The sequence below is a fragment of the Strix aluco genome, chromosome 12 (assembly GCF_031877795.1).
Source record: "Strix aluco isolate bStrAlu1 chromosome 12, bStrAlu1.hap1, whole genome shotgun sequence".
Lineage (NCBI taxonomy): Eukaryota > Metazoa > Chordata > Aves > Strigiformes > Strigidae > Strix > Strix aluco.
Window position 1 is genome coordinate 24,676,408 of NC_133942.1, and position 19,517 is coordinate 24,695,924.

Sequence of the window (19,517 nt, forward strand, 5' to 3'; positions counted from 1 at the left end):
CTTCCCACTCTATAGCTCCTAATGCTCTTTCTGTATTGGTGGCCTATTTTTCTGCTTAAGGACAGGGAGGGACTGTTGAGTCACACACAATCTCATGCCCTCCTCCTCTTCTCATTTAAATATTAATATAATGAATTATTACTGGAGTAACAGCTGTGCACTACTCATATCACAGCAACATAACCTTCCCCTCCTCATCGGAGCACAGCTATTCCTGACTTGCATTTTCTGGTCGACCTTCTCACTTCTTCTGGATGACTTTTTAAAAATTACTTTGTTAGTTCTGGTGTGGTATCATTAGTGTAACAGTTTGTTCTGTTCTTTCTGCTTAAATATTAATGATACTGAGGAAGTCAAAAGATAGCTTCAGTAATGGTAAGTTAAATGTCTGTGTGTATTCTATAAGATGTTTGTTTAGAGAGAAAGAAGTATGAAGAATTAAGATCAATCTTTCTAACTAACACTTAAAAACATATCTCTCTCTTTGAGAGTTACCAAAATAATAATATATAAATAATCATTGTATATTAGTCAGCTAGTGTCTCTAGATAATGCAGAGGAACACTTAACACTGTACCTAGAAGTACTAATGCATTGCGTTCTCTGTAGATAAAGTATTATAAGAGAGACTGCTAATAAATTCATGAGACAACTCTGTATAGACTGCTGAAAATAAATATTTGGCATCAAACAAAGAAGGGGAGGGAATATGAAGAAAAGATAAAACATCACGAGTTAGCTCAATGCAATTGAAAATACCAAGGCAAAGCATTCCCGTGCAGATTTGGAAATGTTAGTAGATGTTAAGTTTTGTGGGTAAAGGTCCTCCTCTGCTGAGCACCTTTTGCATGGTTCTTGTGCTTGTGCATGTGTGTCTGTGTGGTTTACAAACCCACAGGTTTCTTCTCCTTGAAAATGTCACTCCTTGGAGTACCTTCATGCTGCAGAAGGGGTGGCTGGGTTTGTTGATTTCTGGACCACTGTTGTGGAGAACTTAATGCCAGCAGGAGTGTGTAGAAATGGGGTTTACTGGATTTGCTCGGTTGTTCATATTTATCTTGGAAGAAACTTTTAACTCATTGCTCCCTGCTACTTAGGGAGAAAAAAATCTGAAAGGCTCTTACAAAGATTTTAAAATGAAATGTCCATATTTTGATTTGAAACTTTTCATTTTAAAGTTTTGTTTTAGCAAATCAGTTTTCTTAAAGTAAAATGAAATGCTTTCCATTTGAATAAAATATTGGTTTATTGCTTTGTTGGGGTTTTTAAATAGCTCATAAATATAATGGGGAACCTAAAAAATTATTTCCAATTTATAAATGATGCCCTCCTTTTCCCACCCCTGAAGAAATCAGTAGAAACTTTTTTTCCCAATCAGCCTTACCAGTGGTGAGAGAAAGGGAGGCAGGAGGCTTTTACTGCCCGAGAATTCTTCCCATTCAAAATCACTGTCTAATCCTATGCCTGGTTAGGGGTTGTAGAGAAGAAAAGAGTGAAGAGGGAGTACTTCAAAATGTGTTTCTAAGTCACTGACTGCTCTGATGTAATGCTAGAAGTAGTGCTGTTACTTCTTGAATAATTTTTCCACTCTGCTTTTTTCTGAACAAGTACTTGGTGGAAACAAAGAGCCCAATCCCAACTGCAATTCTCACTGTGGTCAACAAGAGTAAACTCATGGATTGAGATATACTCAGTACCACCTATATACATACATATATATATATGCTGGGGTTTTCTGCCCTCTGTTCTGTTCCTCCTAAAGCTTTTGGGAGTTGGAATTTTTTTTTCCTCTATTTACTATTCGCATCAGGGATTTTTTAATTCTCATGCAGGTTACTGTATTGCAAATTATTTGGCAAAAATGCTGCTTTCATAAAAAGCCTCAATAAACTCATAGCATAGCCCCCAGACAAAATCTCATTTCCAACAGTCCCTTCAGATGGTTATCTGCAGTGATTGCGAATGAACTTTGTAGCAATCTCATAACAACTGTCCCAGTGGACAGAAGAGAAACCTGCTGTTAGAACTACAAATAATTTACGTAACCCAATTTAAAGCTCTAACAAAATGTTCTCTTGTTAAGAGGATTGTTATACTTAACGTGTGAGATGAAAATACTTTCTGAAGGTCAGGAGTGCACAGAAGATAGATCAGATCTCTCAAAGACAAAAAATAGTTTACCAGAAGTTTTTCCTCTGTCAGACGTTCAACTTGGCATTCTCAGAAGCTTATATAAGCACAGCTTTATTCCTGCAAATGCTGTGTTTGCTCTGCAGAGGGAGAGGAGCCTCAGAGCTTCAGCTCTGCACGTGATAAAACAAGGTAGACTGGGGACTCAGGCTATTTTTTGCCACCCCCAGCAGCATATATAAATGTTTGTTTTAAAGTACACAAGGGTGGATTTGGGGATGTGTTTCGTAGATTCTGCCTGCTGCAGCTGCCAGCATTCTGCTGAAGTTTGTGTACAGTTTGTGTACCTGCTGCAGGTGAGACAGCCACCCCACAGCAGCGGGTGCCCAGCCACCCGCGTGGGGCCAGCCCGAGAGGTCCCGCAGGCGGCGGTGGCGTGGGAGTGGGTGGGCTCGCTGGTGCACTTGCGGCCTTAACCCGTGCGAGCAGCAGCAGTGGGATGGAGCCATCTCTCTTTGAGGTCTTCTGCTCGTGCTTGGTAAAGGTCCTGGGAGCTGACCTGCCGGCTGCTGAATGACAGAGGGGTGGGACAGACTCTGCTGAGGCCAGAGATGGGGGCTCTGAGAAGTACATCTAACCCAGGCGAGGCACCGGGGTACTGAGTTGTGCGCTCCTGGTGTTCAGTGACCTGGTTGCTTATGCACAGTCGGGGGTTAATGCTGTCTTCATAAAACTGTCAAACAGAGCCACAAAATCTGAATTTGACACGTTGGAAAACAGCTTTCTGAGATCCAGCTTTCCATAATAGGGTCTGGGGGGTGGGGCAGGTCTTGAAATGCTTTTCACGTAGGATACAGTGGAAATAAAAAGAAATTACAGCCTCTGTAGCCATCAGAAAGTCAAACTAATGTTGCTGTTGTCCCCATCCCCTGCACAGTTACATGTGGTTTGTCTCTCCCTCCAACCAGCCAAAAACTGAGATTACGGAGAAACTGATGATGATGGAGATTATTTAAACGCTTATCTGTTCACCTCCTTCACTGTGCATTCCCCTAATTCCTGGGGTCACTCGGTAACCCCGGGTCTCCTGGCTGCCCCACAGCCTGGTAATGGCAGTGAGGGGGCACGGGGTCTGTGCCCAGAATGCAGAGGAAGCAGCAGGGGTTGGGTGGTCGAGAGGCTGCATGACTGCTTGTCAGCAAAATAATGAGAAGAAACTTTGTGCTGGGGAGTGGGGTATTTTCTTACAGGAAGCAGCCTCTGGCTTTCCACTGCTGAGAGCCTTTTCCCAAAATACCTTTGCGAAGGGGAAGAGAAGCTTGAATAGGGCCCTCTGCATCCCAGCAGCGAGTGCCCCTGTGGGGCTTCCCTGTGCCCCCCAGCAACCTCTCACAGACCCATGAGGACACACTGACAGGGCCATATCTTTCTCAGAAACTCTCTGGTTCACCTTTTTTCCTCCCTAATGTGTTCCTGTGTAGGAAGACCTTCTTAGCAGCACCTTCCCTGACAGCTAGCGGCTTTCCGGCCCAGGGGGATGACCGGAGAAGGCTGCATGGAGAGGTGACACAGCCAGAGTTAGCTTTCTGAATACCTTCTGCCAGCGGAGGAGAAGGTGTGAATGTGCCTGTTCCTTTGCCCAGGCAGAGGAGCTGTGATGGAGAGGCGTGGGGAGCAGCGGCGTAGCAAAGCAGAACGTGGCATTGCAGTCCCTCGGTGGCTCGGGCAAGGCTGGGAAGCTCTTGTGTTGGGATTGCTTTAGTCTCAGTGCTTGCCTCAGTTTCAATAGACTGTGATTGCTGACAGGTAATTCTTTGGATGGAAACATTTTTGTGTCAGGTATATTTCCAAACCTGAACTTTGCTGGAACATTTAGCTCAAATATTTTATTATTTTACATGAACTAGGGTGGAGGAGAGCATTGATTTTTGCCTTACTTAAAAAGAGGGAAACAAAAAAAAGTTTTTAAAAGGTTCTTGCCTGTTCCAGTAGAGGAGAGCACTCTTGAAATCCAGAATCAAAGATGCAGGTTTTATCTCTGTGGAAAATCTCTTGATGTCTATGAACTGGAGACCTCAGGTTTTGCAGACTGGATAGATGTGGTGGCAGATAAATTCCCACACTGTCTGTCGGTCCTGGGTGTGCTCCAGCCCAGTCAACTTCTGAACAGAAATTTTCCTGCGACTGCTCCGCAGACTGCTGCAAGCTGTGATGGGTTTGGGTGCCTTCACTGAATATAACTGGAATATTCTTCCCATGCACTGCTTTTAGAGGCTCCTGTTGGCTCCAGTTAAGAAGCTGGAGGTAGCTACCTGACTCACATGCAGAAGAAACAAGGACCAAATAGGTAGGAGATTTTTAAGGAGTAGGTTGAAAGAAAAAGCTTGTAAAAATGAGATTTGAATTGGAAAGGAGAAAATAGAAACTGGGAAAAGGGAGGAGCCTTGGAGAAACTAGATGAGCAGATGAGAAGGAGTGGAGAGACTGGTGTGGGGGGGTGTGCAGACACATCTACTCAGGGCGTACAAGCACAGCTACTTGGGGGCTTCTGGTGCTGGGGAAAATCAGAACTGCTTGAACAAAGCCTAGAATAACTTGCAAAAACTGGTAATTCAGAGCTTTGGGAATCTGCAGTTGGTGCAAGAAGTACCAATGACTTTGAAAAGTGGATTGAAAAGTTGAACAGTGGAATAAAGTACAAATTCCTTGCAAAATTCAGTTCTAGCAGTCTTAAATTGTGCATCTGCTATTAAGGGCTACTGTGACCTTGATGTTTGTGACTCAGTATAGGAGAGTGGAAATGATAATATCCTGATATTCTTGCAGATTGTAGAAATTAATTTAATGGGTATTTGCAGAGCCCTTAAGCTCTGGCGGCTCTGTCCTCAGACTGGAGCAATATGTGATGAATAGGACATAGGGCAGTACACTGATTTTATTTTTTGTGGTATCCAATTACTGGTAATCAGGTGAGCACTATCTGTCTTGTGCAATGAATGAAGCAGAGCACTAAGCACTTGTGAGGAGAAAAAGGAGTATCTTCTCATGCAGTGAAGCTGTACCAGAGCAGATAGACCTTGCTCTGATTACTGTGATTGTCATGTCACATGGAGTTTCCTTCAAAGGTCAGAGAAGTTTACTAGCTGACATTAAGGCCCATGTTCTCCTGCTATCTGAAACATTAGAGCAATCAGGAAGATAAATCTTCTTGTTCCTCTGTGTGAAAAGGTTCAAAAGTTTCCATTACTACCCTGCTGTTTCACTTGATTTCAGCATTTACCACGGGTTCTTGGTTGAAGTTTTCCTACTTCACAACAGCCTGTTCAAGCCTTGCCACTGATTTACCATCACTTAGCAATGATTACTTTTGTATTTACTAACAAATGTCACTGGACCTAGGATGATAAATATGGGCTATAGGGTAGTACTTTGATCACAAATTCTACATGTAGTCCTTGAATCATATTTGCTACGAGCAAATGAATTGCCTTAATTATTTAAACAGGGATATTATCACAAACCATAATAATCTCACTTTACTCTGGATTTGTAGGAAGTATTTAGATAGTCAGTCCTCATCCAGCCCCAGCAGGATGGTTCAACTCTGAAAGCAGGAGCCAAGCCTTGTGTCCATCCTTGATTTCTGGGATATAACTCTTCCAAAACAAGTCTGTAGCTAGAGAGGCTGTCTGTCCTGGAAAAGTTGGCAGCAAGGAAAAGCTGAGAGGTTTGTGAGCTGCAGTCTTACCTCTCTTGGCCACCATTTCAAGACACAGACTACCAGGAAGAGTTTTCACACTGCTGTCTGGTGGCTGAAGCCTGATTCTTCATTGCTTTGGGTGGCCAAGTGAGATCTCCAACTGCACTGCCTGACCCTGTCACAAATAGTCTCCCACTACTGAACACGAGTGAATGGATTTGTGCATGTAACTTCTATGATAATGGATGCAAGGGAACAGAAGAAGGTCTTTCAGCTGGTTTGTGGTGCTGTGAGCCACTGGGGACATCAGATTACAGATAGGAACCATGTGGTAGCTCTTGCTGTCATCCAGGGCAATGCTGGAGCGAGTAGGTCACAGACCACACATGAAGGCTATGCTCATGTTGGAGTCTGTTGAATTGCAGCAATCATGAGAACGAAGTATTGCAATTAGAGCTGGTCCAAAGGTTGAAACTCCTCTTTGAATCATCTTGATGGCTTTTGTTTTGGGAGTGTCCAGATTAAACAATAAGAAATTTGAGATAATGATTAGCAACTTTTTGTGTTTACTAAAATAGGTTTATCAGGGATTGATTTTAACTGAGGCTTAAATGGCTCTTCAGTGTTTCATAGAACACAAAGAATGAGGGAGGAATACCTTTCCCCTGTCACGAAATACATCTTTAGATGTATGTGGTATCTCTTAAGTTTTCATTTAACAATTTTTGACTGAATGTGATTGAAAACTGTTCAGAGACATGCTGGAGATAAGAGAATGCTAATGCACTAAAAGCAGGTTTCTCTACCTCTTTATCTTTCTTAATTCCAGCTCACTTGCAAAGTAAATCTCACTACTCAGATTGTTAAAGAACCTCTAGGCATAACTATACAGTGAAATGTTTACCTATACAAGATAACTTTCTGGTTCTAGGACTGCTTCTCAGTGATTCTTCAGCACCGGGTTATCCTATGGAGGTATTTCTGAGAAACAGTCTGCACGAGCCCTGTACAAGAAGAGAATGTCTCTGTGGAGGAGGTTATCCAGTGGTGCAGTGAGTAGGCATGTGAGACACATTTCCTCATAGGTCAAAAAGCAAAAAAGATACACAAGATCTCTTTCCAAGTGCAGAAAAGAATGAAGTCTGGGTTTACATTTTAGGGGTTTTTATGCTTGTGGTCATTAAGGACACAGTTGGATCTCATGCACTGGAGCTCTCACTGAGCTCTGCAAAGGCTGACAGCCTTGTCCACCTTTTCTTGTACCCTTCTCTCCTGCACACATGTAGAGTGTGAACACCCACTAATGAGTGAATTTGCTTTTATGTCCTGCAATGTATAGATGGACAGATGTATCCCATTACTGTTTGCATAGCCTTTAACTGAGAAAGTTTGGGATGGCCCAGTTTTAGCACTGTTGTACCTCTAATAGAGGTAATAAATCTTACGTTTCTAAAATAACAAAGATTCAGTCATATTTAATGAAAAAAAATCAAGTTCTTCTTTAGACTTACAGAAATTTAGATCATGGGTAAAATCAGTACAAAAGCCCCAAAAATGTGTCATGTGCTATTTACTCCTTTCACAGGTAAGAGTGCTTCTAGGCTTTTCTGTCTGTCTTGGGAACAGATAGCTTACAAATGATAAGTAGAAACCATCCACTCCTGAAAGTAGGATGGATGCCTCTGAGGTATGGTTGCAAGAGGGATCAGATATGCAATTCTCTGTTAAAGTAAAGTCTCAGGCTAGGCTCCCCGATGCTGGGTCTGTGGGAGAAAGCACTGTGGGTGGTTATGACGATGCCCTTGTACAGACGAGTTGGGTGCTTACATGCTCACACGCTTCTAGTACCCAATGCAGAAAGGAGACTGGTCCATGGTTGCTTCGAGGCCAGCTCTTCTAGCCCTGTGTGATGCTTAACTGCAACATGGGAACGTAGAGGACTTCAATGCATCACTCTCTGGGTGAATGACTCAAAAAGCACATCTGCTGGGGAGGTACACTCTATTTCTCACTAATACTTGTAGTCTTCCATATACAGCATACTGTTCAGTCATCGGTGGTTTTAAAGTGTGGTAAGGAGTGGGCTGAGAGGTGCTTGCTGCTGTTAGGAAGAGGAGGCAGCTTGGTAGTGGAAGAGGGCTGGAGTCACTGCATTGAAGTTAAATCTGTTGAGTTTTGCCATGAACTTAAGAATGCTGAGAGTCTGCCTCTATTCCAAATAAAGCATTTATTTGGGGTTAAATTACTGTGCTTTATCTTCATGGAAGCTGATGGAAACAAAACGAGACAGTGAGTTGATGCTCCATTCTGTATTACTATTGCAAAAAGGAACAGATAGTTCTTGGGATCAGATGAATAGACACAGATTAACCTCTAAGCAACTATTATTGGAGCCCATTTAAAGCAGTTTGGGTTGGAAGAGCCTTTGCTGAAGCTGATGGGAAATACCAGGGTAAGAAGATGATCCCACTGTTTGGGCACCATCAGAGTCTGGAGAATGTCCAATGCATGTGTTGGCATTTATAGCATGTTAGGAGGTGAAAGCTCCTCCTTGAGAGTAAAAGACAAAGCAAATTTAGACAATTCTGGTCAGTTTTTCTTCTTCAAAGGAAAATTTAATTTTTCTGTTTTTCATTGTAGTGTAGTTGCAAGCAAATGGCCTTCTTACTTGAGCTGTAATAAGATAGAGATCTTGTGTTCCAGAAGTCTGATACCCTCTGTAGTAAATGATGCTTCTGTGCATTTTTTCCCCTGTGTAGTAGTCAATGGTACAAGTCCCTCTTCCCTGAGCACTTCAGACAGTTGCCCTCTGTGGAGTGGCCTGAGATGTTGCATCATTTCCTGTCATCTGTCCAAAGCTATTTATAAAATGTCTGCTGATTCTGGCACACAGGCAAAACCCAGTTTTCATGAGAAAACAAATAGTTTGGAAATGTATTCCCTCCCAGCAAGTGTCTCAAAACTGTGGAGAAAACCTGAAATGTCTTAGAAAATCTTAATGAAAGCTAAGATATAATGGGGTTGGGGAATATGGGGTATTGAATAGTCCTATACATTTGTAGTGGAAATCTTTAGAAATAGATGGTGCAACATGCACTGAGAAAAAGTTAGAGTATTAACGCTGTATTGAGGAGGTAATTAAGGGAGAGGAGGTGGTTCCAAAATCTGTTTGTTAGCAAAACAAAAACTTTGGGTTTTGATGTCTGAAGATATAGCAAAAGTAAGTCAAGGTAGCTTTTGCAATGCTGAATATTTGTCATATAATTTGATTGTAGATGTTTTATAAAAAGATTCTACTTTTTGATATTTCTTAGGTTTTCCATCTTTAACTTCAAGAGACTGTCTGGGGTAGGAGTCTGACAGGGACAGTAGGAGGCATTAAGTGAAGCAGTGTGCTTCCCAGTCAATCTGCTGTTTATGATAAGTGCTACTTTGGGAATCGTGAAAAAGCATGTTGGCCACAGACAAAAACGCACCCTGAGCAACAGCACTCACATCAGCTTCCCACTGGCCTGCCTCGACTCTGCTGGCACTGTGCTTCTTGCCTCTTTATCTTTAGCCATCCAGTATGCTGCTTGCTTATGAAACAGCTGCATCTGTGAGCTCTGGGCACACTGGAGACCACTGTGTGCAGGGCAAAGTGAATGGGGGATGGCCTTTGCCTGAGCAGTCACAAAGACATGATTTCTTAATGTGTCTCCCAATCCAGCTTGTTTCATCCTGTTTTCACCATAAGAAGTACCAGAGTGCAGCAGATGGCCTAGGCAGGATTGGAATCTATGGCCTGCTCATGAAGGCCTCTGCAGGGTACAAATCTAAGTATCAGCAGAGGTCTGAGACTCTTCTGCTATGACCAATTAATATCACTTTTCTGACCCCCAAATTTCTCATAGCAGCAATGGATCATCTTCTTGATGGCTGACAACAATTCACTTCTGGCCATGCCGTTCATATGTAGCTTATTGCAAAATAATATTTGAAAGTGTTTGAAATGCCTCAACTCACTGCGCTTCCCTTCTCCCCTTGTAAGCTTGTAGCTAACGTTTGTTGCTATTTGACATGTAAAAGTCGTGTAGCCTCAGGCTGCTAAAGCAGTGTATTAGCTGATGCCCGTGTATTTGTATTGAGCTTCACCCTCTGTAAATGTATTTCAAGAGGATTCTGGTGTTGGTGAAAATGTTAGCGAATGTTAGTCTGATTCTTTTTTTTCTCTGTAAATGACAAGCTCTGCAGCACCAGCTGTATTTACAATTGCACAGCAGAGGCTTTATCTCTGTAATGCAATAGCAATCAAAATGCTGCATGTAGGAAGGTTTCCTGTTCTGTAGGAATGAACAAGAACAGTTCTACATGGCAATATGTCTAATTCTGCAATTAAATGCAATAGTTCTACAAAAACATATAAATGCTCCACATAAATTCATCATCAGGCCTTTATAACTTCTGCTCAAGAGCTGATATATTTTCCAGTAGGGATCCAAAACCAAATCCATTTTTTGCTGAGAGCACCCCACCCTGCTTCCAGGGCATCTCTCCACACTGGAGTACTCATGGTTTTACAGATATTTAAATAATATCTGTACAGTAATATGCTGCCTTACAACCCTAGCAGTACTGCAGCCAGTGCGGTAACTAGCACAGAGATGCCTTAGACAGTTGCTCTGGTGCCACTTCGGTGGTCAGATGTGTTCTCCTAACTACTTCACTTGAGGTCTTGGAGGTGGGGAGGAGAGAAATGCCTTCATGCAGGTCTGAATGGGGGAGAACTGTCACACATGGAATTCTCTTGTACCTGAAGTGCTGGGAAAAAAACATTTGGTGCTTCTTGTTTCCACTTCATCCTATGCTTTTCCTTGTCACAGCAGCCCGGTTCCTCTTTCTGTAGAATGTTTTTTCAGCTGTAGATTCACCCACTGACTGGATCTACATCCTGGCTCCAGCACACCTCCAGTGTCCCATGCTGGGAAGTTAGAAGCAACTCAGGTCACTTGGAGCACCCAAGTGTGAAAATGTTGGTACTAGTCATCCTTTAAAAGGTGATTAAACTTAACACATACTGCCTTAACTGCTTACCTTGGTAACTTTTTCTACATGTTTGCTATCTGTGTGTAAAATACTGATAGCTATCTCTATGCAAGGTTAACTAACAAGGAATTAATGAAAGGCTGAGAAATCTGGGAGAGCTTCAGCCCTACAAGTGAATTTCACATACAGAGGGCTGATGCTTTCAGTGGTGACCCAGTTACAAGGCAACTTTTCTAAGCTTTCCTCTTCTCCCGGTATTGCCATGGCTTTGCCAACTCCTGCTTTAGGCAGCTGCTCTGTCCCCTGTGCTAAGTGTTGGTTAAGACGTAGGAAAAGTAGGCAGTGGAATTGCCTGACTTAATAAAAACATGTGATATTAAGCAGAGAGCCTGCATGCAGCTAGCTGTACCGAAGTGTCCTAGATTGCTTGTGATCTACCAAGGGGGAAGAATGACTTGTTCTGTTTTAAGTGTTTAATGACTTTTTTCCTGAAGATTCACAGAATTTCCAAAGTATGTCACAGAACCCATTTATTTCTAACCTCAAAGTTAAACATCTTCTGTGATTTCTTTTTCCACCTTCATTTACCCTTTGTACTTTGCCTTTAGTTTGAATTGGTCTCTGTTAACGGTCTGTTCTTTTCCAGTCTTTCTATTGTTTCACACAGGGATGAAGATCTTATGGTCTGCTTTTTTCCTTTCTTCTAAGTCCCCTAATATTGTGATAGCTTCTTTCCTGATCAGAATGTAGGTGGTACAAAGCTTGCTCTAGCAAAGTCAGTTCCACCAAGAGAGTTCAAATGAGGTAATAGCATGCTGTCTGTGCCCAGGTAGCTTTGGCTACCACCAAGTAGACTTTAACTAAAAGAGGATTTTGACACAAAAAATTCTTAAAAGTTTTTAAGACGGCAACTTCTCTGTGGTTACCTGCTAATAATGCTGGCATGAAGTCTACTTTAAGATTTATTGGGAAAACTTTAAAGTTCTGCAAACCCAGAGAGCATTTGTTAGGAAAATGTGTCTATGTTAAAAAGAACAAATTAAAAAACCCTACATCCAGTATGGAAAGGTGTAGTCTGACCTCTTCCAGGAAATGGAGGTGCCTGAGAAGTGAAGCTGCCTGAGCTGTTGGGTTGTCAGTGAAACTGAAATTTGTCTGGACTGTTTGTGCTGAACGTCAGCACTATGAAACTGTAAGAGCAAGTGATTTGTAAAGGCTTTGCTTAACACCTGCAGAGAACTAAGCTAATTGGAGAAGGCAGCAGTTACAGGAGACCCAGACAAACTATTAGAAACTCTTGGGAGCTGTGCCAGGAAAATCAAATTGCACTTCAGGGCCCAGATGACCCTGCAGAACATAGGTAAGCAGGAACAGGCCAAGGAGGCAGCAGAAACTGTTTCTTGAACTTCTCCACATCCCCTTTTAGTAAGTTGGATTTTCTCTCTAAACTCATCCCTATCCCCATGCCAAATGAATCCTAGACTTTGGAAAGAAGCATGGTCAGTCCTTAAACATGTATCCTAGGGTACATTTCCCTTCCTCTGGGAAGATGTGTAAGCCAAGCAGGAGCCATGTGGCGGGCGCCTCAGGTACTGTCTGCTGTCAGAGTGTTCCCCTGCATGTCTTAGCAAATTCGGCTGCTCAGGGGATTGATCCTGCAGGACAGGCCAAGAACCGGGTATCACCTTAGATACCTTAATCTTCAGTGAGGGTGGAGGCTGACTGATGTGAGGTACACACTTAAAGTTAAGCCTCTTCTAAAAATACCTGGAATCGTTAGAGAGTGCTGCATAACACCAGAAAACACAGATTTCCCACAGAAAAAGGAAAGCGGTGAAACTGAGACAAAAGCCTGGAACTGCCAAGTCACCTTGGGCAACCTTTTCAAACCATCTCCAAATCTTTCTTCCCTTTGCCAATCGTGATGGGTGTGGGCACTTAAAAATACTTCATTCCCTTTTATGCCACAAGTAACAACTCACATGCAGGACTGAAATGTTACATTGCAATTTACTGTTTGATCTTTTTGAACTTGGATATAATAAATTAATTGTTGCTTCAGTTCTAATTATTTTTGAACTGCCGGTCTTTATGACCTTCGAAGTCCAGTTCTTTTCTTACTCTGCATTTTACTGACAGTTAGTATCTGCAAATGTTTTAGAATGGGTTGGTATCTTATAGCATATCATCTACATGCTATGTAATTGCATTCTTGTGGGGAATGGGGAAACAATTTCACACAGTAATTTATAGCCTAATCAATAGGGTATTAAAAATCTGAGAACAGATTAGCAATTTTCTGGATTAGGTTGCTATAAATTGCCATGTGACACAGAAATTCTGAGCAACTCTCTCGCATGCATCATAATTCTATAAATAGTGAGGCTGAAGAACATTCCTGCACCATGCTCTTCCTTGTTGCGTGATTTTCACCTAGATTGAAGGATCTCATTCACTAGATCCTACCACAGACTATTCTCTTAGAATGGCAGAAAAGAATTTGGAGGGGAGGGGGGGAAAAAAAAGTAAGTAGCTCTTGATTTATTAATTGGCCACCCAGAAAAATGGTGGTACTTCTGCACTATGTGAGACTTATGACTGAGCGTGTGCTACCCAGGCAAGGAAGCTTGCCACTTACTGTAAGCCTCCTCTGTGTGTGTTAAACTATTTTTCAAACAGCCTGTGCTGCTGCAGAGCAAACTCCATGGATGTGCTTCTCCACCTGGCTGAAATGGCAATGAGGGTACAAGGCAGAGAGTCCCCATGGACACAGGATTACAACTGGCTCTCCAGATGCTGTTGCAAGTCTGTAATATAAAATTTTTTCTTACTGCGGTACCCTAGGATCAGCTTCCTCTTTTGTCTCTCATAATGAAAATACCTTGTATGGGTGGAAGGATTCTTTAATTAACTAAATAGCTCTGGATTTAGACATACAACCACTGCTGCTCCTGCCTTTTTTGTGTCCCAAATCTCTTCCTTTAATGCAAGTAAATACTCCTCTGTGGCTTGGCTCTGGTTGCCGTCCTAACATCACCTCTTCCAAATACGCACTCCTGCAGTTTCTTTTATAGACTGTATTTAAATACAGGCCTTCTGGAGCAGCCAGTGCTGTAATCTTCCAACTCTGTTTTACTCAGTGGGCAAAACAACTGCAACTTTGTTTCTGACTTTTCTCCACTGCTGGCAGCAGGGTTAGCTGCCTATAAATTAGCAAATATTGTAAAGTGTCAGTTTAGTTACTGGCTCTTCTGTATGTGCGCTGTACTATCAAATGCCCAAGTCACCTCTCCTGCTAGTGGGAGCAATGTCAGAGTTAGCAATGCATCTGACTAAATTAAAACAGTTAATCCTTGGCTTCATAATTGAAGGGGTTTTAAAAGTTATTAAAATAACTTCAGAGAAGCTGGGTATGGAGCTCCTTGGGCATTGATGTATGATACGTTTATTAAAACAATGAAGTTCTGTGATTTAAAAGTGCAAGGGTCAATTGGATGCTTCTGTCCAGATGGCAGCAGAGCAGGCCGTAGAGCCCTGTGCAATGTAACTTCTATCCTAGTACTAACTATAAATAACCTCTTTTTAACTAGTAAAAATGAGTATTAATTGTTTTATCTTTGAGTCATCCTGCACTGAAAAGGCATATGAGGGACCTAGGGGAAGCGCACCCTGTCTTGAGAGTTGTACTAAAACTGTGTTGGTGGAAGCATAAGGCTCTTCTGATACCCACAGGCCTGGTGTTTTCACGCTTCTCTCTCCCCACTAAGACTGTTGTAGAAAATTCTCACGGGGAGAAAAAATGTTTTAACTATTTTGCTTTATTTTGTTGTATCAGTTGTGGTTTTCAGGAAAAAGCAGACTTTTACTGTCTCTGCCAATGTCCGCTAAGGGAGATGCAATAGCACGAGAGAAATCCTTTCTGGTGTTTACAGAGGTGATGGCAATGGCAAGTGATTTGTAGATGACTGGTGAGAACATTCAGGTCCCCCGTGACCCAAAGACTGCAGAGCCAAAATGTCCCCTTTGGAGAAGGCAAGCCGGCCACCATTGTTCCCACCTGCTGCTTTCCAACTGTGTTTTTGTTTCTCTACCATGAGGGATGCTTAAAGCCTGGAGGGTTGCGCTGGGCCCACACGACCACTTCCCTGGCTGTCGTTGTTCGGAGCGCCACACGCTGACATCAGCAGGATCAGTGCTTGCCTGATGCTGGGCCTCCCTGTCCCGCTCCTCCCCTTCCTCGGCCATCGCAGGACGAGTAACCAGAGCACGGAGAACCGGCCTGGCTCTCCTCCGCACATCCTCCCAGCTGCAGAAAACCCGCATTCCCACTCCCTTCTCTGCCTGGGGAGTTTCCTTTGGTGTGCTGTGTTGTGGCTGAGGGGAATGCTGAAGAACCCAAGCCCTAGGCCTTCCGAGTGAGGCACCGCCAGGGCTCGGGTCAAACGCAGGATTCAAAGGCAGGCGGGAGTCAGCGGAGATCAAATCGGAGGAGGAAGCAGCAATCATAACTGAAGGTTTGCCTATTAACGCTGTACTAGAGGGCCGCCATTAGTGGCTGTAGGCCTCTAGCTCGCGTCGCTTTGGTGTCACCTCCGCACACAGCTCCGCTAGGCCCATTTCTTTGAAGTGTTTGACTCAACTGGACTTTTGAGACTCTGTTAAACTCCCGCTAACCGGCCCTACGGGGAGCTGCCGTGTCCCACGAAGACAGCCCTAGGCTGTGAGGTGACACGCTCAGCCTGAGGGTGTCCCGCCCTGGCCCCCCGGGCCAGCCCCGCTGGGGGAAGGGGGTTGGGTGCTCCTCCGGGCTCGAGAGCGCGGGCAGGCCTCGGGGGTGGCCGCGCCCCCCGCCCGGAGCCCCCGACGGCGCTGGGGCGAGCACGGCCGGGCGCTGCTGGCCTGCCCGCCCGCCCCCCTTCCCTGAGGCCCGCCCCGGGCCCGGCCACGGCCTCGCCCCGCCCCTGGGAGGCGGAGCCTCCGTCGGGCCCGCCCCTCCCTGCCCTCCGCGCCGGGTTACATGGCGGCGGCTGCGGCAGCGGCAACTGCGGCGAGGCGGGCGGGCGCCGGGCGGGAGCCGGTGGCGGGGCCGCGGGGCCCGGCCGTGTGAGCAGCGCAGCCCCCGATGAGCCTGGGAAGGCCCGTGAGTGCGGTGGGGTGTCCGGTGAGGCGGCGGGGCGGGGAGGGTGGGGGGGGTCTCGGGCCGCACGCGCGGGCCCGGCCCCGCCGCACAAAGGCGCTTTGTTCCCTCCCGCCGGCCGGCGGCGGCGCCCCCCCTCCCCGGCCCGCTCCGCTCCGCCGGGGCCCGGCCCGGCCTCTCCGCAGTGCGGCGGCTGCGGCCCGGGGGCAGCGGCGGCCCCGGGGCTGAGGGGGGCGAGCGGCCGCTGACGGGGCAGGCGGGGGCGGCCGCGCGGCGCCGCGAGGCGGGCGCTGCCCACGGCCAACGGCTGCGGCCCAGGCGGCGCCGCGCCGGGTCCTGCGGGTCGCCCCTCCCGCCGGAGCGGGGCCCGCGGGGCCGGGGGCGGCGGCCGCACCCTGAAGGGCGTTTGAAGGTAGGGCTCCGCCGCGCTGCGGGGCGCCGGGGCAGGGCGCCGCCGGGGCCGGGGGCCGCGGTGCGGCCGGGGCCGGACTGCTCTTCCCCCCCCCTCCCCCCCCACTCTGCCGCGGCGGGGGGGGGTCTCCTCTCCCTGAGCGGTCGCCGGTGCCTGGAGGGGGTGTGCGGGAGGGGCGGCGCCGGCGAGTGAGGCTGGCCCGTCCCGGAGGGGCGGCGGGAGGAAGGATGTCCTTTGCCGGGACGGCTGCGGGCTGGCGGCTGCCGGCGGGCCCGGCCGGCGCGGGGGCGGGGGGGGAGCCCGGCTTCTCCGAAGTCTGCGGAAGTTTTGCTGCTGAATTCGGTGCCGGCGGGGCCTCGCCGGCGGCTCCCCGCGGGGGATTCGGCGCCGCTTTGCAGCCGCCGTGCCGGGAGACGTGGGGGCAGGTACCGCTGGCTCCTGCTGCCAGGGCGCCCGCAGGCTCCCCTGTACCCTCGAGCACCTTTTGTGGAATAAGTGACAGAACGCTTTTCGGAAGTAGCTTGAGACACCCGAAGAAAATAGGTTGAGGAGAGGCTGCTTGAGTTTCAGGATTTGGAAGAACCGGTGCCCTTGGCTAGGCAGGCAGGATGCACACACCTGGCTTCTGTATGATGAGCATCTCTTTCTCTGGCTAATTCAGTGCCATATTGGATCAGCCTGACAGTGGCGAAGTTCACTGTGTCGAGAAAAAAGACACGGTGGTTCTCGTGTTGTCGTATGGCCAGTGCAAACGTTGATAAAAGCACTGTTTTCAGCAAGCATTTTTATATCTATATATGAATATATATGTATGTGTGTATATAAAAACAACCTTGTGATAGCATGATGTGTTTATAAACGCGTTACAAATTCCAGAAGATGGTGGCTTAAAACAGAGGTAGATTTCAGTTTGGTAATCGGTTCAGAAAATGTGTGCGGTAAAGGTAAAATGGGAACTTTCATTTCAACGTCTTACTCAGGCTCAGTCCTTGCTTGTGCAGTCGTTAGCTTTAATTCACTCTTGACTGGTTAACTGTTCAGTGGAACAGCAGACGGTAGCGGATCTGCCGAGGTGCAGAAGGCTGTGGTTAGCCGGCGGTAGGCTTCTTCAGTGGTGAGTTTTCATTGAATTACCCGAAGGGAGGACTGAGCTATTTTTATTTATGATACAAAAATCCACTGGGTTTTTCTGTGTGCTTTTACAGATTCTTCAGAAGATTGATAAACTACTAGTAACATTTGCTGACTGCCAGCACAGAGTTCCCTAAACAGTGTGGGGAGCAAGTAGGAGGCTTTAGAAAAGCGGCAGTTTCGTGAGTTGGACGATGACTCACTCTGCCTACTGACTGCAACGTGGCTGATCTAAAAAAAATACTTCTGTGCCCTGTATTTTTATAGTCAAAGGGATAGTACTTAGCAGGTTGTATAATATGTCATTAGTCATTCTTGGTCTTTCTCTTATGAGTAATGATTTGATCATTATGTGGTCTACATAATCAAATTAACTGGTATCTTTCTGTCTTATTTGTATTTCTGAAAAAGTAAATGTCTCATACTTGATTGTGTTGCAGTGTACATCCTGTTTCCTGAAAACTGTGATAAATCCACGTGCAGAAGTTGAGCACAAATTGAAGGGGCTGCTTGCGTAAAACGGGAAGCTGGTCGTGTGTGATGATGTCTGCCAGCACTAGGAATAATTTCAAAAGACGACAGCCCTTCTGTGGGTCACTTCTGTTGCCCTCTCCCAAGAACTGATCTATTTTAAAAGCATAGTTGTAAACCACTTAAGAAACTAGTATCTTTGTGTTTCCTTCTTTAAACTTTGTGGGAGGAAGGAATTAAAATACCGTTTAAAAAAAACAGTAGTCTTGAAAAGGTGGCAGTTAGCCTAAATGAAAACATCGGTGCCTGCGTGAATAGCCTATTCGGCACAAATTGGGGTGATAAACGCCCATTTTTCTATACTATAGTCCTTTGTGTTTCAAGTGGTTAGAGCATGTTACACAACTGAAGAGGAATTTGTCGGTTTTGTTTATTTAGTGTGTATTTTCAAGACAGTTGGACTGATGGTTATGACTTTCATTGAAGCTGAACACATACAAACTTAACGGATGTTGGTATCACTCTTTGTAAGTATTAGTGTTTAAAAAATCCACCTCATTATTTATCAAAGGTAAAAACGACTATAAAATGCAAAGAAGAAAATTTGTTACTTTGAGCTCATTTTGGCTTGAGAAAAGCCTTGACTACTTCTAGTTGATTACCCTTTAAGTAAATATTATCTTAGTCAGAGTGAAAGAAAGTTTGGGGTTAACTTTTTATTTTTCATCCCTCCTATCTGCTTCTGGTCCACAGGACTGTTTGTCTCAAATGTCTGTTTGCTATTAACTCGTGGACGGGGAAACTAGTTCAGCTGCTTCCGTGGCATGAGCGATGCTCGGGGAGCTGCAGTCCTGGCAGAGGGGCCAGCTCACGAGCGATGGCAGCGAAGGGGCTGCGGCATGTGAGCAAAGGGCTGCGCAAGGTGGGAGATCGAACTGGCATAGTGAAAGAAGTATGTGTTTAATGTGAAAGAGAAGATGAGTGTAGTTAATGTGTGGGGTTGTTTTAGAAGCATTTCTTTTTGTCTAGGCAAGGATAGATGAGCCTGCTACAGCATTGTCATCTGTTACATTTCCAAAGCAGAATTTTCAGTGGCAGTAAATGAAAGATCACTCTCAATTACTGAATCTTAATTTGTTTTAATAATGGGGCATTTCTGCTAGGACAATCTCTAATTGCGCTCACCGTACTCATGTGAGGTACTGTATCTGTTTGGTAGATAGGCTGCCTTCTGGTCAGCTTCCTAGGACTAGATCCTGCTTTGAATGATAGCCGGGACCTGCTTTTTGTGGGTTTCAGATTAAGTCATTTGCCCACCGTTACACAGGAAGTTTGTAGCAGGATCAGGTCAAATCGAAGGCTGTAATGGGGTGCTTATGTTATCAACATTTGTTTTCTTAGCTAAATCACTCTTGATTCTGAAAATCATTACATACCTTCTGAAAACATTGTAATTAGTGGTCACCTAGTGGAAGGATATAGTATAAGCAGATGATTAAAACCACGTAATT

General features: G+C 45.3%; 1 protein-coding gene across 3 annotated transcripts in view; it reads left to right on the forward strand.

Annotated features, from left to right (window-relative positions):
- Positions 1 to 207: 207 nt before the first annotated feature.
- Positions 208 to 19,517, forward strand: part of MAPK6 (mitogen-activated protein kinase 6) — a 31,167-nt gene continuing 11,857 nt past the window's right edge. The window contains exon 1 of one of the 3 annotated variants that reach the window (XM_074836905.1): positions 208 to 375. The gene's annotated coding sequence lies outside the window, so the exon portion shown is untranslated. Of the gene's footprint in view, positions 376 to 15,864; positions 15,996 to 18,518; positions 18,534 to 19,517 lie in introns of those variants that run through there. The other 2 variants (XM_074836904.1, XM_074836906.1) reach the window with 2 other exon arrangements.